Source organism: Ictidomys tridecemlineatus, chromosome 16 (genome assembly GCF_052094955.1).
Source record: "Ictidomys tridecemlineatus isolate mIctTri1 chromosome 16, mIctTri1.hap1, whole genome shotgun sequence".
NCBI classification, from domain to species: Eukaryota; Metazoa; Chordata; class Mammalia; order Rodentia; family Sciuridae; genus Ictidomys; species Ictidomys tridecemlineatus.
Window position 1 is genome coordinate 22,970,118 of NC_135492.1, and position 20,986 is coordinate 22,991,103.

Sequence of the window (20,986 nt, forward strand, 5' to 3'; positions counted from 1 at the left end):
GAGCCATGACCTGTCATACATAATATGTGGGATTATTGTGGACATGTTGGTAAATGATTATCTACTCAGATATGTTCCGTGACTCACCAAATGCAAAGGCCCATGAAGAATTAGTCTCCATACATGAATTCTTCCTCAAAAGCCTTGAGTCAACAGGGGCTTCGCAAAATGGCTTCTTGGCCAACTTGATGACCTCCTCCTCAGGCAATGCTTCCACCTGAAAGATGTCTCCAACTTGTTCTCGCTCACATTTCCACAGTGCCGTCAAAAGAAACAACATCTGATACTCTATTGAATAAATCCTGAAACGGACCAAACACCGTACTTCCTTAAATATTTTAAAATTATCAAATGCAACTTCAACTCAATAACTTGTATTAGGCAAAATGCAACCTTAACCTCTTACACTGTGCTCTTTTACAGACTCACGTGTCCTAGGTTCTGACTTAACTGGACACTGAGCAGTCAGAACACGTGCTACTTCACATTCCTTACAGGTGTTCAATTCATCTCTGCCAAGCTGAATACAAATCCCTGGTCACTTGAGAATGGAAGCATATCTCCCACAACAGCATGCATCAGGAAACACTGAGGTTTTCATTAAAATACCCTTTTGAAAATCACCTAAACCCTGCCAGCTCACTTTTCTCATCTCTAAAACGAAAGGTCCAACAGGACTGTCCACCTCGTGATTTCCCTGGAGTTTCCTAGAGGAATCAGGCTTAGGCTGGTGTCTGAAGTCAAGCATGCAAACAACCCATTTTAGCAATCAACCGCCGTCACTGGGAATCATCCCAGGGCACATTCTGCAAAAGCTGTCCCCAGGCGACTCTCTCACACACAGTGGAGAACCTGGGGCCCGAGGACTCCCTCCCCTGATGCCCACCCTATCGCTGCTCTCTCCATGGCACTTCCAGGAACTGCACTGCTTTGCTGAATCCTTAAAACCCGCAGGGTCTCTTCCCATGTCCACCAGGAGCAGGAAGGAAACAGGACTTAAACCCCAGAATCCACAGGTGCCACAGGAAAACAAAAGGACACAGAGTCAGTGACACCTGACACCTGGGCGGGTCTCCCTTCTAAATGCCTCCTGCCCCCAGGTCACCTGGGCTCCCCTCCCCTCTCCAGGGGCCTGTGGGTCAGGCCCCCTCTTCTCCTCTGAGGTCCGCGGCGCAGGCCACACGGCTGAGGCCACCGCGTCCTGAACAGGACCCTGCAGGTCAAACTCCACCCGCTGTGACCAGCAGCTCCGCCGAGGAGGGCCCTCAGGTGAGAACCGGGACCGCGGGGTCCGTGGTGGGCGCTGAGGGGACCGCCCCGGCGGCTCCAGGGGACAGGCAGCCGGGACCGAGGCTCCAGGGCGGCGGTAGAGTCCTCCGGGTCCCCCCTCATGTGGGCACCTAGACCGGGTCCGCTCCTGGCCGCTCACCTTCTCCTCTCAAGGACCCCGGGAGCTGCACCCTCCATCCGGGACCCGCAGCCCCGCCTCCAGGGCGCTACTTCCGGGCTCCTCCCCCTCGGAGCTCCCCGCGACAGCGGCTCAAAGTTCCCGCCCTGCACAGGCCCCGCCCCCGTCTCCCGGGGACGCCTCTGAGGCGCTTCCCCTTTGGTCTGCGTGCTGGGGGCGGGGCCCTGCGCCCTTGCCGCCTGCCCTGCTGTCACCCCAGCTGGGGACCTAGGGTGCCACAGGGTCCTCACCTGGATACAGACCCCCTCGTGTGAGGCCTCCGGCTGCCCCTCGTGGCCGTGGGACCCTGTGGACTCTGCCCCGATGCTCGGGTTTCCTCAGCCAGGGGGAGGGGATTGCTGCCCAGGAGGACAGGGCCCTGGGGAGGCGCCCGCCACTCCCCTGGCTTTAGGGACCGCCTCCGAGGGCCTCCTGGACAGCCAGCTGCGGGCGAGGGCTTTCCTGGGCAATGTGGTGAGCTCACTCCCAGCCTCAGGTCGGGAAGTGGGACCTTCCTTCAAGCAGGCACGACACTCAGGGTAGCACTGCCCTCTGGTGGCCCTGTGCAGTCAGCGATGTGGTAGACTCTCCCAGGGTACTGGGACTAAGCACCTAAGAAAAACTAAACCGAAAGAAAGCCCAGGACCCTGCTTCCCAGGCTCCCCATGAGATGGGCCTTGGAGTCCCCAGAGCTGCTTCTGTGCCCTGATGGGCCCTCCAGTTCCCCAAGCAGCCTTCCTGCTGAAGTCCCGAAGAGTTTGCTGTCACCCTGACCTTCCACCAGTGTTCCCCATACAATCCCATAACTAAGGTCACCTGGAAAGATGACTCAGTTCCCTGTATTTTCAAATGGCCAAAAGGATGCGAAGAGGCAGCACACGGTATGGATCAGATAGATGGTAGTTGATTGTATTAGGTAAAGGAAGTGTCAACTAAAAGAGAATGACTACTGGAGACATTAGGGTGCCCTCTCTATCCTCTACTCTTCCCCTTCTATAATGTGTAGCATTCTGGTGCTTGGCTGTGGTTGGTCCAAGGATAACAGATGTGGTAAGATGTACAGTCACTGAGGTTGGGCACTTCTGCTTAATATTTTGGTTTAATCGTATTTTTTTTTAAACCTTTGATTGCTGCCTTCAGAATTTGCCACTACAGAAGAAGACAGCCTGAAGACAAAATTGCTAAGAGGAAAAAGGCAGGCCCAAGATCACCATGGAGAAGTGAAGATGGAGTCCAGGTCCATCTATGAGCAGTGAGTGAAATTCATTTTGGGAATTGAGCCAGTTAGTATTGGGATTTGATATGGCTTGTAACAGTGTACCAAGAAATTTTGGAAGGTTTTCCAACTAGACAAAAATGATGCCCCATAGTGAGACAGTTTGAGAAAATGCCTATAAAGCTGTACATCATACAATGTGTAAAATGAGCAACTTCCCTATGGGACTAGAAAAGTAATATTGAACAATTATTTAGAAAACTAACTCCTAAGAGCGTTTTGTACAGTCAAATGGACTTTTCTATTAGCTTACAGTTCTTTGAGTTTCAGTAACATTGAGACTCAAGCAACCAGCAGCACCATTGAGTAGGATGTTAGTTGTAGGTTTGTTGTGGCTGCCCTTTACAAAACCTCTGAATCTGCCAGATAATCATCATTATGTCCATAGTGTGAAAATCAAATGCGAGTCTAGGGAAGTAAAGAGAACACTTTCCTCAGTTCACTGCACTTCAGCAAATGCTTCTCATTTTGTCATATCCCCTTTGGCTCACTTAAGTGACCCACTCCTGCTTTAGGTACTCTCAGGTGATATTTTTATTTCACTTGTGTCTTTGAAGCATGTCCCAAAGGTTGTGTTCTTCTTTATTTAGGTTTGCTCTACTATGATAACATGTCCAAGGAGGTAGTTTAACTTTTATTAACCTATATATCCATGTATCTGTCACTCCATCCATCCATCTCTCTTCTCTATTGCAGACATATGCACATCCATGTATATTCATCATCTGTTCTCAGTAATTGACAACATGTGGGTAAGTTCATTTTGTTTTTACTTACATTTACTAATGCCCTGGGTTTCCATATTTTTTAGAAATAAGTGCAAGGCATCATATTATTTTACTCATAAATAGAAAAGTAGGACAAAACTATCATCATGGTCATCATGCAAATAACACTGAATTCTTTTTGATTTTTCCAGTGTCAGCAATAGAACTGAAGGCTGCAGTACTGCTAGGCATGCATTTTAACCCTGAGCTACATCTGCAGCCCTCTCCTAAATTTTTGTTTCAAAACAGGATATCATTAAATTACCCAGTTTGGCCTCCAACTTGTTATCCTCCTGCTTCAGACTCTGAGTTGCTAATAACCGTGGCTTCTTAATATTATCACACAGACAACCAGTGTTTATATTTCTCCAGTTTTCCTAACAAAATACTCTTTTAGGGTTTGGTTATTTGGTTCATATGGATGAGAAGGCCTATGCTTTGCAATTGAATTCACCTGTCTCTTAAGTTTCTTTATTCTGAAAGTTCTCTGTTTATTTTTTTCTTGCAGTGAAAGCAATGAGTCATTTATCCTGAAGAACTTCTTACACTGGGGTGTTGCTGAGTGTCTCCCTATGTTCTCACGGATCATTCTCTATGTCTCACTATCTTCCTATCATCAGTAGTTACATTTAAGAGCTCAGTCTCTGATTTTTGTTTGTGTACATGTGGGTATGTGCATGTACACATATGAAGAACAGTTTACAGGTGGTGTAATTCTAACAGGAGTTGTGCAAAATCTGTCATCATATGATTTGGGCAGTTATTGATGATCATTGCTTGGATTCATTTATTCATCAGGAGATATAAAGTATTGATATTCTGATTCTATCATTCTTTATTATAAGTAGCTGGGATACTTCTCTAAGAAGAAACTTCCCTTCATTAACATTTTTCTTCCCTGAGGATCAATGTCTGATTCCCACTGTGCGAAGTAGTTTTCAAAGCAATCCTCCCAAGTGACCACTTCTTCTTTTGCAGAATCATTTAATATTCATGGGTCCAAAAAGATTGAATGAGTTTCAGTTTATTGTAGCTCTTTTCTTTCCCACTGTTCAAATTGTCCTATTCTTGCCTTTGAGAGGGATCCTTTTCAAGTCGGTTCTGGAGCTGACCATATCCTGTTCCATACACCTTTAACTCTTCAGTTTGGTGGAACCTTAGAAGTTTGCTGCTTCAACCTTTCTTCTTTTCCATTGAAGCTCATTTTTTCTTATCATTCAGAGACTTCCTGAGGGCCCTAATTATGTATTTACACTGACTTCTTTCTTCTGCTAATTGACGTGTTTCATGTCAACACAGCAATCATTCTTGATTGACTTTAGAATATTTGGGGGGCATTTTTGCTGTAACCTGACAATTCTACAATAGAAATCAATCCACATTTATAGAATCTGGGATAAGCTCTAAAGTTATTCAGCATGTTATCCTATTATTTTTCAACTCCTTTAATCTCAGAGTCCCTTAAAGTTTTGTTCTTCTTAATTGAGGATGAACAACATCATCTCTAAAGAAGATAGAACCCCAGGATTGGTTGGGCTTTTATCCCATTTATCCTCTTTGAATCAATGCTCCCAGGTGAGAGGAAAAATTGATTTCTTTGAATTTCTGAGCCTCTTAAGGAGCACAAACAATGAAATTGTAGTAAATGGCACAATAAGATTGTGCGTGTGCTACTTTTAATATTCAAATATAAATACTGTATTATAAATTTATGTGTACAAGATATATATATAAATGTAAACCCTAAGTAACCCATGAATATTCTGTTTCTCAACCCAAATTGCTTTCCTTTAATGCCATAACAAATTGCTTCCTGATATATGAGACCCTTAGGATAGATTCCTATTGATAGACCCAACCTGATCTTTTCTTAAAATTGGGAGCCATCTCGCCACAAAGCCATTAAAAGATAATTTCAGCTTCACTATAAATTACTGCAATTCTGAACCTGCTTTGAATGCCTGCCCATGCCTTGAACTCACCCATGCCTGGCTCTCTGACCAGATAGCAGCCCTTTCTGAAACTTTAGTGATGCCTCATAAATCTTGGCCTTCCCTGACCAGGCAACGACCCTCTCTGAGTCTCTAATGACCTTCATAAATTCTGATGTTGGGGCCAGCAAAAATGTAAACTACCATTAGTGTTATACTCCTCAGAGTTTTGTTATCTGTAACCCCCCTTTGTGTAACTTTCTGAGCTATAAAGCTGGGCTGCAGGAAAGCTGCAGTGGCTGTCTTGTTCCAGCGGTTTTGGGTGGGAGAGGCAGCCCGGCCGGTCATAATAAGTTTGCTTTAATTTAATTTTAATTGGAGTCAGTGGACTTGTCTTGTGTCATGGTCTAACACTATTTTCATGAATACTTTGAAGAAATCACTTATTTAAAAAGAGCAGATTAGAAAGATACCATGGAGAAGAAAGATGGTGGATTAGTGGAAATTTGTGGTTTTCACATCTCCATGAGTTGAGACTCAAACAGTGAGGAATCTCCTTCTCCAGGAGGTGAGTGAGAGGGAAAAAACACTCCACTGACACTGAACACTGGAAGAGTTGGGTTACATCAGACAAGGCTAAGGAACAGAATTGAAGCTGAGCTCCAGATGGGCTCTGGGGGTAGGGAAAAAATACAAAGTCTGAAAAGATCTATAAGTGCTGATATATGTTGGTGTGGGGAACCCCAGGATTAGAGAAGGAGCCCACCCTGGGTAAGCCCAGACGCTACTCAGCCCAATAAACTGGTACAAAAAAATCAGTCTTTCAGCCATACACAGGGAACATAGACTTAAATACCTCCATGAAACCAAGCTGAAATCACACGTGAATCTGACAGGTGCCGTCTGCAAGATCTAAAGTGAGAGCAAAAAAGGAGAATCTCTAGTATAGAGATTTTCTGACATGGAGAAAATGGAGAAAAACCTTGCCTGGGGGCAATATAGATCAGAGAGTCCAGAGAAATCCCATGCCCCTCTCCCTGACTCCACTGAATCATCAGCAACCAGGACCAGCAGCAGGGAGAAACCAGGTGGGGCAAAGAGACAGAGCTCAGTGCTCAGAAACAGCTTTGCCTGGAAATAATATAGAACCCAGAGGTCAGAGAAAGCCTGTGACCCTTTTCCCCCTCCATTGAACCTGCAGCCAACAGTGCACAGAACCAGTAGCAGGAAGAAACTTAATGAGGAGGAGTGACTGAGTTCAGTGCTCTAAACCACCCCACATGAGAAGCCAAAAACAAACACACAACCAACCCTCAGTATCCCTGATAAACAGCACCAGTGAAGGATCAACTTTCTCCTACCACAGGCGGTTCCCTGTACAGGGTACTGGAATACAGTCCTGAAATATCATTGACTCTTTAATGCCTGAACCCCCCCACCATAAAAAAATACCTGGGAAAGTAGCAGATCAAATTCCCACCCCTGGGAGCTTCACTTGTAGCAACCCATTGTACAGATCCCAAAGACAACACTCAGGAAGTCAAGCTGATAGCATCTTCCACAGCTCATCTTGAAGGGTTCATTTTATGTATGTAGATGCTCCATGGTTTGGGGCCTAAATATTTATGATTGTTATGTCTTGTTGATGTATAGTTCTCTTAAGCAGTATGAAATGTCAAATAGATCATAACACAATAATGGACTTCAACACACCTCTCTCACCATCTATAGATCTTCAAATCAAACACTAAATAAAGTATCTGACATGATGCTGACATGGTCAAGTTTGCAAGTCTTTTTCTTTGTGAAGGAAGAAAGTATTTAAGGTTTTTGTGGGCCGCAGGGTCCTTGCACACCTAGTTAATGCTGCCATTGAGGCAGGAAGGGTCTATGGATTAGATCTAAATGAATGAGCACAGGTATGTTTCCCCCAAAACACTTCATTTATGAAAATAGGTGGCGACAGGATTTGGCTCATGAGCCATAGTTTGCTAACCCCTTATACAATAGTAAGAGAGAGAGGAAAAGAGAATGTTCTAACTCAGTTCCTTTAACTCAGTTAACTGATGAGACAGATTTTTTAATTTTTCTGTTTTCCTTTATGTCTGGGGAGATGCTAATCAAAAATGTTGGAACTGTGTATTTTTTTTCTGTATTTCTTATGCTAACAAGTTTAGGACTGAGTAAATCTTGCAGTCTACATCTGAGCCTCCTTGTCTCCTGTCAACTCTCACAACTGCCAAGACAGTGACTTTGCTTCTGGGTCACACCAGCTATTCCCTAAAAGGCTTGTGTTCACCTGCACTTCAAATGCCTGGATTTGAGGGGTACAAACCCCCAGCCCAGCACTCTTTTTGCTCCACATGTACATTATGCAGGCAATGCATTATTCAGCTCAATTGAAGAGCTCAGGATACAAAGCCACTGTGTCTTACGTGTCCTCCCACACTGCCAGGGACATTATTCAAACACTTGATGCTTGGGGTCCTTTTGCTGCTTAGCTAGCTCCCTTATCTTAGCTGAAAATAAATTGCAAACATCATCAACAAGATTCCTTAAGTAAATCTTCCTGTGCCTGCTCATATCAATACTCAATAGAAAATTATTTGAAATAATCTCTTTCTTTCTCAGATTTCAATTTTTGAATTGCCCAGGAACCTTGGAGTGTGGGTGGGGGGGACAGTAAGTTCTGGGCAACATTGACACATTTTGTTTTAGATGCTGTCTCTTCACACTTTCCTGGTCCCTCCTGATTCTTTCAGTAAGGGTCCAAATAATGTTTAAAAAATGCTAAGAATGATAATGGCTAATATTTATTAAACACTCAGCACTTTTCTTGAAATATCTTATTTAACTACCCCAACAAGCCTCTTAGGGAGCTTTGACTAAAATCCCTAGATTTACAGAGCCGAGCTTTTGTCCCCAATTTCCAGTTGACTCCCCAACTTGTACTATGCTCTGTGGACCACATCACCCACACTCCAAGCCCTTGGACTCCCCAGCCTGTCTGGCTTCTTAGTCAGGTAGCCTTTTTGTTGACAGGATAACAAAATAATGATCACATAAGTAAATTTCTGTTTTTTTATGAAAACTTTCAGGTTCACACACGTTGTCACTTTCTATTATCCCAAACAGGTCAGGAAAGTTAAAATAGAATTGAAAAGAAAAACCATAATATTTAAAGATGAAAAAAAAAATGAGGATTTCCACATACATAGGTAGAAACTAGCAGAGTTGAGAACTCAGTTCAGGCTACTTGTTAGTCCGCTAAAGTGTCCTTTCAGGGTGCTATGGTTCTCCTCAGGAATTCTCTTTCCCCAGGGCAGTTCAATGCTTTCTTGTGATTAAGGCCCAATGGAACCAACCTAGGTAGCCTTCATCAGATGAATCGATAAAGAAAATATGTCATATATGCACAATGGAATATTACTCATTCAGAATGACATCATGGCATTTGCTGGTAAATGGATGGAGCTGGTGAATATCATGCTAAGTGAAATAAGCCAGTCCCCCAAAACCAAAGGCCAAATGTCTTCTCTGATATGCAGATGCTAACTCCCAGTAATGGCCGGGGTGTTAGTACCTGAAAAGATAAAATCTTATGGGAAACATAAGGGCACGAAGGTTGGGTGTAAATCAAAGAAGATAATTTGGGATTTTGAAAATGCTTGGTGCAGGAGAGCAATAAAGTATCTGTATATTTCCTGTTGATGCTAAAACAAATCACCTCAAACTTAGTGGCTCAGACCAACACACATGTGTCATCTTACAGTTCTGGAGGACAGGAGTCCAAAGTCACTGAGCCGAAATCAGAGTGCCACAGAGCTGGTTCCCCAGGACTCCAGGGAAAACCCCGTCCCAGCGCCCTCTGCCCGGCAGTCCCTCTGCCCTCAGCCTCCTGCACCTGGTCACTCGACCTTCTCTCTGACCTACCTCCACACCCACTCGTGAGGACGTCTGTGACTGTGGTAGGTGGAGGACAGTTTCCCACCTCGAGGTTCTTCATTCTCTCTGTGCAGCCCTTTACCATTTAGGGTACAGACTGATGGGTTTGGGAGTGTGGAGGGGCTCCTTAGGGCACATTTAGCTGACAGCAGTTATCGGGACCTCTACATCCCAGCGAGAAAGGTCCTGACCTTGGTCATTCCTACTCGCTCCTGTTGAGACATTTTGAATGCCCACTGCAGTCAGATGAGCTAGAGTGCTCCCGTAGCTTCTCCGCTGGCAACGGGCTCTGGGGTTGGGGTCCCGGGCCCATGTGCGGTGGAGAAAGCTCCCGGGTCTTTGTGTAAGTAAGTGTCAGCACACTGAGGCCAAGCAGTAGTGGGCCAGCTCTCCCTTCCTTGACCATGCCTTGTCCCTGCAGAAAGGGGTGGCAGTGGGGACAGCTGTATCCCCATTCCTGCAGTGTTCAGGCCCCTGGATCCACCTCCTTCTTGATTTCCTCTCTACCAACCCCAGGATCCCCTCTGTCTCTTCTTATTCCACAGAAGCTACAGACTCCAGCACTCCACTGAAGCTCTGCAGACAGGAGAGAGGCTTGGAGGAAAGCCTGTGTGTCCCCCGTGCCCTCAAGTGTGGCACACTCTCAGTGACTCCTGAACCACCAACCTCTGGGCCTCCGAGCCTCACAACTGCCTGTATGGACTCCACAGACTCTCCTCCTCCTGGTGGGTGCCCATACAGGCCAGAGCCCCCTAACTTGTCCTCACTGGTCTCCTGCAAACAACAGGCTCCCGGGACTGAAGCCCACAGGAGGGCAGCTTGCTCCACCGGTTTAGATGTCGCGGAGTCCTTGACAGGCCAGTCGTGCACCAGAGCTGCTTTGTGAGTGCAGGTCGGTGTGTGTGCATTTAGAAGTATGTCGAGCATAGGTACAAGCATCTGTGTGTAATGCAGCTGTGTGCATCTGTGTGCATCTGTGTGCAATGTGTATATATGTATGTGTATGTGCCCTGGAGAGTGCACAACTCATGGCAGCTTTGGGGCAGTCTGTCACCTGGGATTTCTGATACCAAGTTCCTGTTGTCCCAGGTCCCTGGCTCGATCTGACTGGCTCCGCTGCCTCCTTCCCACTTCCAGGACTCCCACAACCACAAGCTGGCTGCACAGTGCTCGGGGCTGAGGGATTCCCCACCCTTCTGTCAGGTGCTCAGTGTCAGGGGTCTGGCATACCCTCCCCGAGGAGCTCAGTGCTGGGCATTCTGTGTGGTTTGGGTCACTTTAGTGGCTGATCAAATTGGCCCACTACCTCCTCTGATGAGGTAAATGAGCAAGTGCCTTGTGTGGCTTCACATATTTCCATGAATTGCTTTTAGAATAACAAGTTTTGCCTCTTCTATTCTGGCCTTAAGGAATGAACGATCACGTCAAAGGCATTAGTTACATTAACATTTCTGGCTGTTTGGAGGGTGTCCACCCCTGGCCTGGCAGGGCCTCCTGCTGCCTGCAGTTTTGTGAAGCACACTTTGTTCTGTGGCACATCAGGATGGCAGGCCAGAGGACTCAGCTGCCCAGAGGTACGTCTTGTTGAGAATTCCTCCTGGTGGATAGCAAGTCTCCTGTGGTCAGGATGGCTGTCTGTTATGCCTGCTTGGAGTCACCTGGAGCAGGTTTTGTGGCCGACGCTTCTCCCTTTGTCTTGGGACCTCCTGCTGTCTCTGGGAACATCACATCCCAGCTCCTGTAAGGGTGCTCTGCAGGGTGACCGGAAGGCCTGTGGGCATCCCTCCAGCACCCGTGACACCTGTGTAACATGACCTGAGCCCTGCTCCTTGAGTGCTGACCACACAAGGTAGGCATCTCAGTGGGCCCCATCCCTTGAGGGTGGTAGTGTCTTCTGGGGGCTGGCTATAAGAAGCAGGCAGCCCTCCTGAACTTCCCCACCATGCCTTCCAGCTGTAAGCAGGGGTCAGGGGTCTTTATGTTGGGAGAAACACACGTTCAAGGCTGCTGACTTTATATGAGTACGTATTGTAAGAAAAAATCTCCTAAGCTGAATTCTCTAGGTTATAGTTGTTTTGATGTTTGCTGATAAAAAAGATAATTAGTCTCTTGTGACCCAGCAGATCCTAGAATATATACCTTTCTAAGTCACTGGAAGACCATTTCACTTTTTTTTGTTTTTAAAGGTGGTTTTTCCATGTTTAGTTTTCGATGATTGATGCCTGTCAGACAGCATCGTCCACTTTTATTTCACATACAGAACCCCATTAAGAGCCCAGCAACTCTGCAAAGGCACAGGTAGGAGGCTCTGGAACTTAGGCTCCCTGTGGTCAGGGGCCAGCAGGACGGAACTCGGGGAGCTGGGAGGACTCTGGGAGGGGCGTGGAGACTGTGGGAGCCCAGCCTGGGGAGGGCTCTGAGGAGCCCAGGCTCTGGGGGGTGGCAAAAGCCTCAAGCAAGCAAAAGGAGGCTTGGGGACAGTGGCCTCAGAGGCCTCTTGCAAGTTTGTTGACTGTGTGTGGAAACAAGGTGATGGCCAGGAGGTCGGTGGCTTCACTGACCTGGCATTTAGGACCGGAGGTCACTTCAGTCAACACGAGCCGCTCCTCCTAGGTGGGGTGGGGCGGAGAGCCTCATTGAACACTGGGAATATGGGAGAGGGTAGCTTCAAATGCTGGTTGAGGACGGGGTCTGGGTCTGGCCTTGGGATGAGATGACCTCTGCTCACCAGAGTGTGGCAACTTGTTGGAGGAGTATGCTCGGTTCAGCCTCTGCTGGCAGGCCCTGTCCAGGACCACTCCCTCTGGGCTCTTCTTCAGGCCATGGATGTCAGTGGGAGGCACGGGACAGCAAGCCCTGGGGTGAGGTCTTCATGGTGCTGCTGAAGGCCCAGGACCAGCTCCTGGTGGGAGGATCTTGGCCTGCCCTGGGATCCACCTGCGGGTAGGGACTCACCCGCATTTTGCACTCCACCCTGGCCATTCTGCCCTGGCCCCCAGGCCTGGGGAGACTGACAGGGGAGGTCATCAGCTAAGAGGGTGGGAAGGAATGGTATTGGGCCTGTGTCATCTTCACACCAAGATTCCCAGAGGAGCCGGAGCACTGGAAGTCCCTCTCCATGCTCCTGGGTCTCAGGCACTCTGGATGAGGACCAGCCTGTGTCCTGAGGGCAGCAGAGGTCCTTGTCTGAGCAAGGAGTGCTGCCTGGTGGGAGAGTATGGGGGTTGGGGTAAACAGGGGCCTGGCTACTCCATGTCCTAAGAGAAGCGCCTTGTGCCGGCCCCATTCCTCCTCTCTGAAGCGCCTGGGAACTGTCACCAGGAGGCAGGTGCTGGCTTCCTGCAGTGCAGTTGGAGGAGCTGAGGAACACACCCCTCCACACAGACCCCGCTGGACACCTGTGCTGGCAGGGCCCACTGTGGAGCTCGGCTCTATGCCTCCTGGCCCAGTCCCTGCCCAGTGCCCTGGGAGCAGTCAGTTATTATCACTTTCATGTTACAGGGAAGAAGCTGGCTGTGGGTTGGGGACACCCTCTTTCCACAGGTGGCAGGCCTCATGCCCTGGATGGCTTTGTGCTTGTCCTTCTTGGTCCAGGACTGCAGAGAGGACTGCTATACCAGGCTGGAGCTGGGCTGCCCAGAAAGCCAGGGCGCACCTCCTCACTCTCCCCTTTTCTCCAGCCCCCTCTCAGCCCAGAGCAGGCAGAAGTATGTCTCTGGGTCGGGCTGCTCGCCCGGGCCAGCTGATGCTGGAGCCCGGAGCGGCCCCTCTGGTTCTTTTTGCTGTTCTTTGCAGGACATGTTAGTTTACACAGTTGCAAAATTTTTCTTTTTGCTCCTTCTTAGCACTGATAGCAATGCCTGGATCTTTCATATGAATTTTTATTTATATTGGAACATGATCCTTGCTTCCTTTCCTGATTCTTCTTAGGCTTGCTTTTTTTCCTCTCTGAGCTGCAGTTTGAGCCTTGGCCATTGTGCATGGAGGAGGGAGGAGTCAGACTCTGCTATGGCCTTAGCTGGCTTTTGTTGGAGAACTGGCTTTGAGTCTCTTGCAGATGTGTTAAGTGTCCTCTGACCAAGATTCTCATGACCAAATAGGGTGCCGCCTTTCCAAATGAGGGTAGTCTGGGTGAATGCTTGTTCCTCTGCTTGCATTGGAACCTGGAGCTCTGCTGCTTATCAGGGTCTTCCAAGATGTTGGTGTTACACGTTTTGTTCATCTATCTCCAGCATGCATTTCCAGCCCTCCACAGTCAAAAGAGAGAAAAGATGAAATTATTCCTGCTTCTTTTTGGTAAAGTCGCAGGATGTGGTCAGCTCAGTGCTGCACAGCTGAGTGGAAGGCTGTGAGAGGGGCAGAGAAAGAGTTAGCCAGGGGGCCAGAATCCTAATTCTTATCCTTTCTGGCATCTTTTTGAAGTCCATCCCAGGAGGCTGTACTATTTTCTTTGTTGGGATGCTGCTGATCCAGTTTTTGCTATTTTCAAAAGTGTTCTTTTTGTTTTCTGTGTGTATGTGTGTATGTTAGATAGGGTCTTCCTCTGTTGCCCAAACTTCTGAGTGCATGTGATTTTCCTGACACAGCCTCCTGAGTGCTGAGGCTACAGGTGCAAGCCCCCAAATCAAATTTTTTTTACATGACAGTAGAATATATTTCGATGTATCACACATACATGGAGTACAACTTGCCATCCCTGTGGTTCTACATGAAGTGGAGTTACACTGGTTGTATATTAATATATTAACATATAAAAATGATGTCCCATTTATTCTAGTGTCTTTTCCAATCCCATCCTCCCTTCCTTTCCTCCAATTCTACCTGTCCACTCCTGTGAACTTACTCTCCCCACTCCTGCCCATTGTAAGTCAACATCTGCATATCAGAGAGAGTTTTCAGCCTTTTGTGTTTGGAGACTGCCTTATTAAACTTAGAATGACAACCTTCAGTTCCATCCATTTACCAGCAAATACCATAATTTCATTCTTCTTTATGGCTGGGTAATATTCCATCATGTATATGTAAAAAAAAAAAAAACAGAGGAGGCTAATTGAAATGCAAAATGTGATGAAGATCATGATGAACAGCAGTTCAGTGGTCACTTGCAGAATGACAAATTAGTAGAACATCATGAACAGACATCTTTACCAGCCCAGGAACAACTGCGACCGATCCCCCAGTTGGAGAAAGAAAACATCAAAAGCTCTCCTCTTCCCTCTTCTGATTTTGCAAAGGAAGAGATGATTGGCATGGTGACAGGAGCCCTCAAGGATACATTTTTGTGTAATCAAAAGCAGCAAGAAAACTCAGCTGAGAGCATGTGGCCCCAGAGAGGAGAGTGGATTCCCAAGAACATGGAGCGGTAAAATTTAAACCATGACCATTATGGCAATGGCCTTAACAGCCATTCTCCTTGTAGTGAGAGCCAGCAGCATCTCAATGGACAGTACAAAGGGAGGAACATAATACATTTCCCAAATGGGCATGCCATTTGTATTGCAAATGGGCATTGTATGAACTTCTCCAATGCTTATACTCAGAGTATGTGATGGAGTTCCAATAGATGGATTTTCTCAGAATAAGAACAAGAATAGTTACCTGTGCAACACTGGAGGGAGGATGCCTCTGGTTTGTCCAATGAGTAAGCCTCCATCTATGGATCACATAAATCAGGGTATAAAATCTGGGAAGAATTTTCCAAGAACTTCACTCCAGCAGTGAAAGAAGTGTTGGAATTTGCAAAGCATACTCCAGGATTCAGAGATCTCTCTCAGCATGACCAGGTCAACCTTTTAAACACTGGGACTTTTGAGGTTTTAATGATACAGTTTGCATCATTATTTGATGCAAAAGAGCATACTGTCACCTTCTTAAGTGAAAAGAGAAATAGTGTGGATCATTTACACTCAGTAGGAGCAGGGGATCTGCTAAACTCTCTGTTTGAATTTAGTGAGAAGCTAAATGCCCTGCAGCTTAGTGATGAAGAGATGAGTTTGTTTACCACAGTTGTCCTAGTATCTGCAGATCAATCTGGAATAGAAAATGTCAACTCTGTGGAGGCTTTGCAGGAAACCCTCATTCATGCACTAAGGACCTTAATAATGAAAAACCATCCAAACGAGGCTCTATTTTTACAAAACTACTTCTAAAGTTTCCAGATCTTCTATCTTTAAACAACATGCCCTCTGAGGAGCTCTTGGCCTTCAAAGTTCATCCTTAAGGCCTTTGTTTATTTGAACATGAACTGATGCTAACTGCACATTTTGTGCTAAAATGCTTATTTATATGTGTGTACCCTATATGGAGATAAAAAAGACAATACAAGATTGTAGGTTATCTCTGTGATCATACAGTAGCTGTTTGGATCAGGAACTCTTCAGCCATGATTAGACATTGACTGCATCTCCCCAGTGGACCAATTAGCTGTGTCACACTTAGACTGGAGAAGTTATACTGGATTATAATCACACTAAATGTTAGACTTTTTCATCTGCCAAAACCAAAAACCATTTTATTCTCCCTGTGATATACATATAGTGCACGATCACAAGTACAGGAGGATGTAAAAAATCAATCCTTTGTGGTAGAAGTTGTGTTGAATATTGGAAATCTTGGTATCACCACAGGACTGTTAGATCTGGTTATCAAATACTTTGGAGGCTGGGAGAGCTTAATGTTTGTATTTTACTTTGCCACTTTTAAAGTATATGAACTTGGGCATGTACTTGGTTGTGGAAAATGAGAATTGATAGTGTCCTCAGTGCCCAACCTCACAGAGATAATAAGAAATCTCTATAAAGCATATTTACCTCTTGGAATACAAGTACTATATAAAAAAGGTAAAATGTTTTCTATTACAGTTATTCATAATAATATTCTTTTCTTATTTCTGAGCATTTCTGGGAAAAAATTTCACACATCACACCAGTCAATTTAGGGTTCCTGCATATGTGTGGGTATCCTTCTGATACATACATTCAGAGTTTATAGATACATCAAATACATAATATGTGTACAAAGTATGTATATGAATAGTTATACATAAATATATCTCTTTACAATATTTTAAACCATGAAGAACTTTATCATACAATAAATTTAAAAGGTGTTAAAAGACCCGAATTAGATGCTTGTTGATTTTACTTGTTGATGATAACATAACCATTGCTCTAAAATGTTTAGATGGTAGAATATTGAATTCATGTTCTATTTTTATTTAAGTGACACTTTATGTAAAAGTGCAGCAGGCAATCAAGTCCAATTTTTTAAAAAATGTGTATTTTTGAGTTCATCTTTGGTAAATCTTTGGTTCAAGGTACTAGTTCTTTAGAAGTTCATCCAGATTCTTACCTTGTGCTGTAAGGTTGCATTGCTGCCCCTCGTACACATGCTGCAGCTTGATGACATGATAAAGAATTTTGGTTCTTTCTGGAGAACTAATTAAGGAAACTGTTTACTGTGTTGCATGTGTGCTTGTATGTGTTTGCATATGTGTGTGTCCTTAGTTTATGTGTTTTTTCCCCTCCTAAAATAACACTACAGGGACTTTGTCAATTAGATTTAATCTATAATTTGAAATCATTTACTATATGACCTACAGGCTTAGAAATTGTGTAGTCAGAGACTTTGATCCACATGTCTTATGGTTTTATTAAATACTTCAGATCAGCCTCTGTTCATGGCAGTGGTAGAAATAGCCAAAGTTTTAGAATTTCATGTTTTTATTTTTCCCTGAAAAATAGAAATTAATTGGACTTTTTTGGTAGAGATGCCTTCTTTATAATATTTGGATTATATAAAATTGTAAAATGTTAAGAGCTCACTTTACTGCACTAAGCCTGTTACTTTCCTGTTATGCAAACAGAATTCCTTATTTTTTAATATAGTTTAACTTGTTGCTACTGGGATTTGAATTTCTGTGCCACTCATTAAATAATTTTAAAAAAGAAAAAACCTCTCATTATAAAAGAGGAAAGGTGATGGTGATGTCTGTAACACAACACGAACCGCAACTGTGATTTACCTGAAGTAGTATGACGGTTACAGAATACACAGTTATAGTTTTGTGAATTCTTACGTAATAGCATTATCTTTTTATATTTTCTCCTAAGATAAACAGTTGCATAGTTTTCTTCTATGAGGGATAGAAACAGCTTTTTGAAGTGATATTGAAAATTTCATAGATCACATTCTTAAATTTTGCCTTTTACATAAGCCACTTTATTACATGTATCTTTAAGATCATTAAGTCATTAGGAATGTGTAACCAGAACTATGCTAGTATTGCTTGTAAAACTTTAGTTAGGATTAATATATACATATATGCATCCACATGTAGGCATAGAGATTCTCATTTTGTTTTGTAAAATTTTATTTGAATAAATTCCTCCTATAGGTAATGGGAAACAAAATTAACAGTTCATATACCACTCATAGCCTTTCTCATATTTGAAAATAGCCCAGTATAAAACTGCTATTTCTAAAGTTACACAAGCAGCCGATCACAAGCACATTCTTTGATTGAGTCATGTTACAGACTTATTAAGTGCAAAGAGGACAACCAATGTAGGGAACTTCTGAGTCTGTTGCTTAATAATGTACTGTACAATTTAAGTGATGCTTTAACTCTGATTTTACATTTTAAAGTTTAAATGTGGGCATTATGTCAGCAAGCTAAAACATTTTTCCCCTGTGCATTTAATATATGTCTATGGGATCTGAGAGAGAACTTCAGGATTCAGAGAGAAATAGCTGAGGGTAAGGAGAAACATCTTGGGATGAAGCTTGTCCTTATGGTGATAGTTTAATTACAGATTTAAAAATCAGAAGAAAATTTCATTGGATTAAGTGTATTGCTTTCATATGTATATTTTAAGAAATTACCATTGTAATTTGATGAGGTGATTTATTTTTTGCAAACATCATCACACAGCAATGTGTAGAAGCTCAGCTAGATTTATTACTGTGCACGAGAGTAAATACGTATCTCAATTTTTCTTTTTCTTTTCCAATATAGAGTTTGCTGAATGTACAATAAGACTTTATCACTTAGGATATAGAAATTTTTAGGGGTGGGGGGAGGGCTCTGTCAGAAAATTGTAAACAAAGACTGTATTGATTTAATCCAAAAAATTAAACTTGAAACTATTCTTGAATTAACATAAAAATAAAATGGCTATTGTTTTAAAAAGATAGAAAATATATTGTTGACAGGATATGAGTTGTTTATTTTCTACATACTGTAATTGATGAGGACATGGATAATATCTTCATGTTTCTGAGAAGTAATATGTACATGGGGGGAGGGGATAATAAATATTATTTCTAACTGAAAAAAGAAAAGAACCAAAAATCATGCCAATAAGTCAATGAAAAACCAATCTGTAAGGCAATTTTCTAATATATTGAATTTACAGAGAAATATGTTAATAGATTGTTATCAATTAACTTTTAATTTGAAGTTTTACAAAATAATTCTTTAAATAATTAAAAAAATGACTCTTAGGACTTTGAGCAAAACAAATTGTTGCATCCTAAATCCTGCTCTAGTTTCCCTTGGCATTTGTCTCCAAATATTTCTGGTATGTGCCTTTGTACAGCATTAGTTAAAGGGGAGTTCTCCTATGCCCTATTTGTTTTATTTTATTTTTTTTTGGCATGTTCAGTACTTTAAATATTTTATGTTGTTTATTCTCAGTTAAGGAGCAATGGAAAAGTAAAGTCTTAGGAGGAGAACAGAGCTTGCAAGGAATACATCTTTTATTAGTACCTTAATAAGGAAAGCTTGCCTCTAACAGAAATGGACTGTGACCACTTGTGAACTCGTGTGGATGGGACGGCTGACTGTGCCAGTGGAGCCATGACTGCACTTCAGAGCAGGATTAGAAAAAGAACAGACTGCAGGTTTCTCCCTCTGTGGGTCCTTCTGTCTTGTAGTGTGGAGAGCTGTGCCATTGTCTTTCTCACAGTCAGAGTCCTGGGTGAACTCGGTACTTGCAGACACTCCTTTTGGGAGGACTTTGGTCAGGAGGGACTCTCATTTGCCATATGCATAGTGGGTCCTGTCTTTCAAGGACCCATTTTTAAAAAATTATTTTCTGTTTATTAAACACTTCTTTGTTGTTCAATATCATCAGCTTTCAAGAAAGCTAAATATTATTCTTTGTTTCATGTTTATAGTTATCCAAAATGTATCTGTTCAGCACTCAGAGGATGAAAGGTGGACACTAGGGTTGCCCACACAGAAAATAAAATACAGAACAGAAAAATGAAGCCAAATTTTAATTTCAGATAAACAATAAATTTTTTTGCATATTTCTGCCCCCAGTTTAAGTAGGCATTCTGTATTTTATCTAACAACACCAATTAAGATTGAATCAAATTCAAAAACAGTCGGGCTGAGAAGTTGGATTACAGTGTACAAGGTACAAATTAAATATAAACAAACATTCATATTTGAATTTTTAGGTCTTACTCTTAAAAGATTTCTTAACTTTTAGAGATATTTAGTAGAACATATATTGATAAAATTATATACTAATTGGGATTTGCTTCTAAATACAGGAGGCAAGAAAGTGAAGGGGCAGGATTGGCTCTGGGTTGATATATATGAGGGTTAATTATCCTATTTTGCCTACTTTTTATTGTGTGTGAAATTTTCCATTAAGAATGAGTCAAAAGAGACAGTCATTTTTGCCTTCAGGTTAACAGATTGTATTTTAAAGGCACCTTAGATAACCAATGACTAAAGATTTGTGTAGTAGTATGAGAAGAGGTTGTGAATGGAGATAAAGGATTTTACTGTGTGTTCAGAATTGTGGAAATCTTTGTCCCTTGATTGACATGTTTATCAATTTGATCTTTGTTGTTATCTTCCATGGAGCAATGCAGGTGAGTTGCAAATTAGTTCCAGCCTCTACACGTGTAGGTTGCTCACTGGGTTAACTCAGAAAGCTCCTGAGAGGAATGTGGGTGAGAAGAAAGGAAGGATGCTCAATACTCTGGCAACATTTGAAAGCATGTAAATACCAAATACACTGTCAGGGGTTAGGTCTGAATAACAAGCATTATATTTTTCAACTTGATCATAGTTTAAAAAAAAACAAATCTCTCTAAATGATTGGATTGAAGCTCTGGAAAATTAATTAATTAAGTGTACAACCTAATAAGTTGCCTAGTCTTGCTCTACTATCAGGTGAGCTGTCAGCAGCTGGGAATACTCAATCTCTGGCATCATTCTGGCAGTTTCTTATTGATAAACATCTTTAATGATTTTCTTTTTTTTCTTATTCCAGGATTTCCTTCCAAAGCTGTTGAAGAACATCCCAGAAAAAAAAAAGGTGAGGTCCAACTTAAGAATTAAGAGCCCAGTTTTACTTTAATATTAACAATGACCCCTCCAGTGTTGGCCTGCTATGTCCTAGAAACTTCAGTTTTCCTCTCTAACCAGAGGCAGGGTCCTGGCTCAGCCAGTGGAGTCACCAGACAGACATCCAGACTCTGGGAGAGGCCAAGTGGATAGTGGGGGCCAGTGCATACACCTGAGATTCCCAGAGTCAGGGCCCCAGGAGTGTTTTAGGAGGCAAACTAGGACAATCTGTAGCCTCAACTGCTGTGGTGA

General features: G+C 43.4%; 1 protein-coding gene, 2 long non-coding RNA genes and 1 pseudogene across 15 annotated transcripts in view; 2 read left to right on the forward strand and 2 right to left on the reverse strand.

Annotated features, from left to right (window-relative positions):
• Positions 1–1,859, reverse strand: part of LOC144371498 (uncharacterized) — a 21,035-nt gene extending 19,176 nt beyond the window's left edge. For 8 of the 12 annotated variants that reach the window (XM_078033812.1, XM_078033807.1, XM_078033811.1 and 5 more), the window contains exons 1-2: positions 887–1,095; positions 88–302 (exon numbers count right to left, since the gene is read on the reverse strand). The gene's annotated coding sequence lies outside the window, so the exon portion shown is untranslated. The other 4 variants (XM_078033803.1, XM_078033804.1, XM_078033814.1 and 1 more) reach the window with 4 other exon arrangements.
• LOC144371359 (uncharacterized) overlaps positions 1–20,986 on the reverse strand; it is a 1,013,058-nt gene that overhangs the window by 541,936 nt on the left and 450,136 nt on the right. The gene's annotated exons all lie outside the window — the stretch shown is intronic.
• Positions 1,151–9,985, forward strand: LOC144371500 (uncharacterized). Of its 2 annotated transcripts, XR_013431466.1 has the most exons (5): positions 1,151–1,269; positions 2,588–2,699; positions 3,420–3,475; positions 9,194–9,389; positions 9,912–9,985. It is a non-coding gene; the product is annotated as an uncharacterized LOC144371500 (long non-coding RNA). The 2 variants fall into 2 exon arrangements; XR_013431467.1 differs by lacking the exons at positions 9,194–9,389; positions 9,912–9,985 and adding an exon at positions 3,999–4,313.
• Positions 14,398–15,652, forward strand: LOC144371499 (nuclear receptor subfamily 1 group D member 2 pseudogene; annotated as a pseudogene).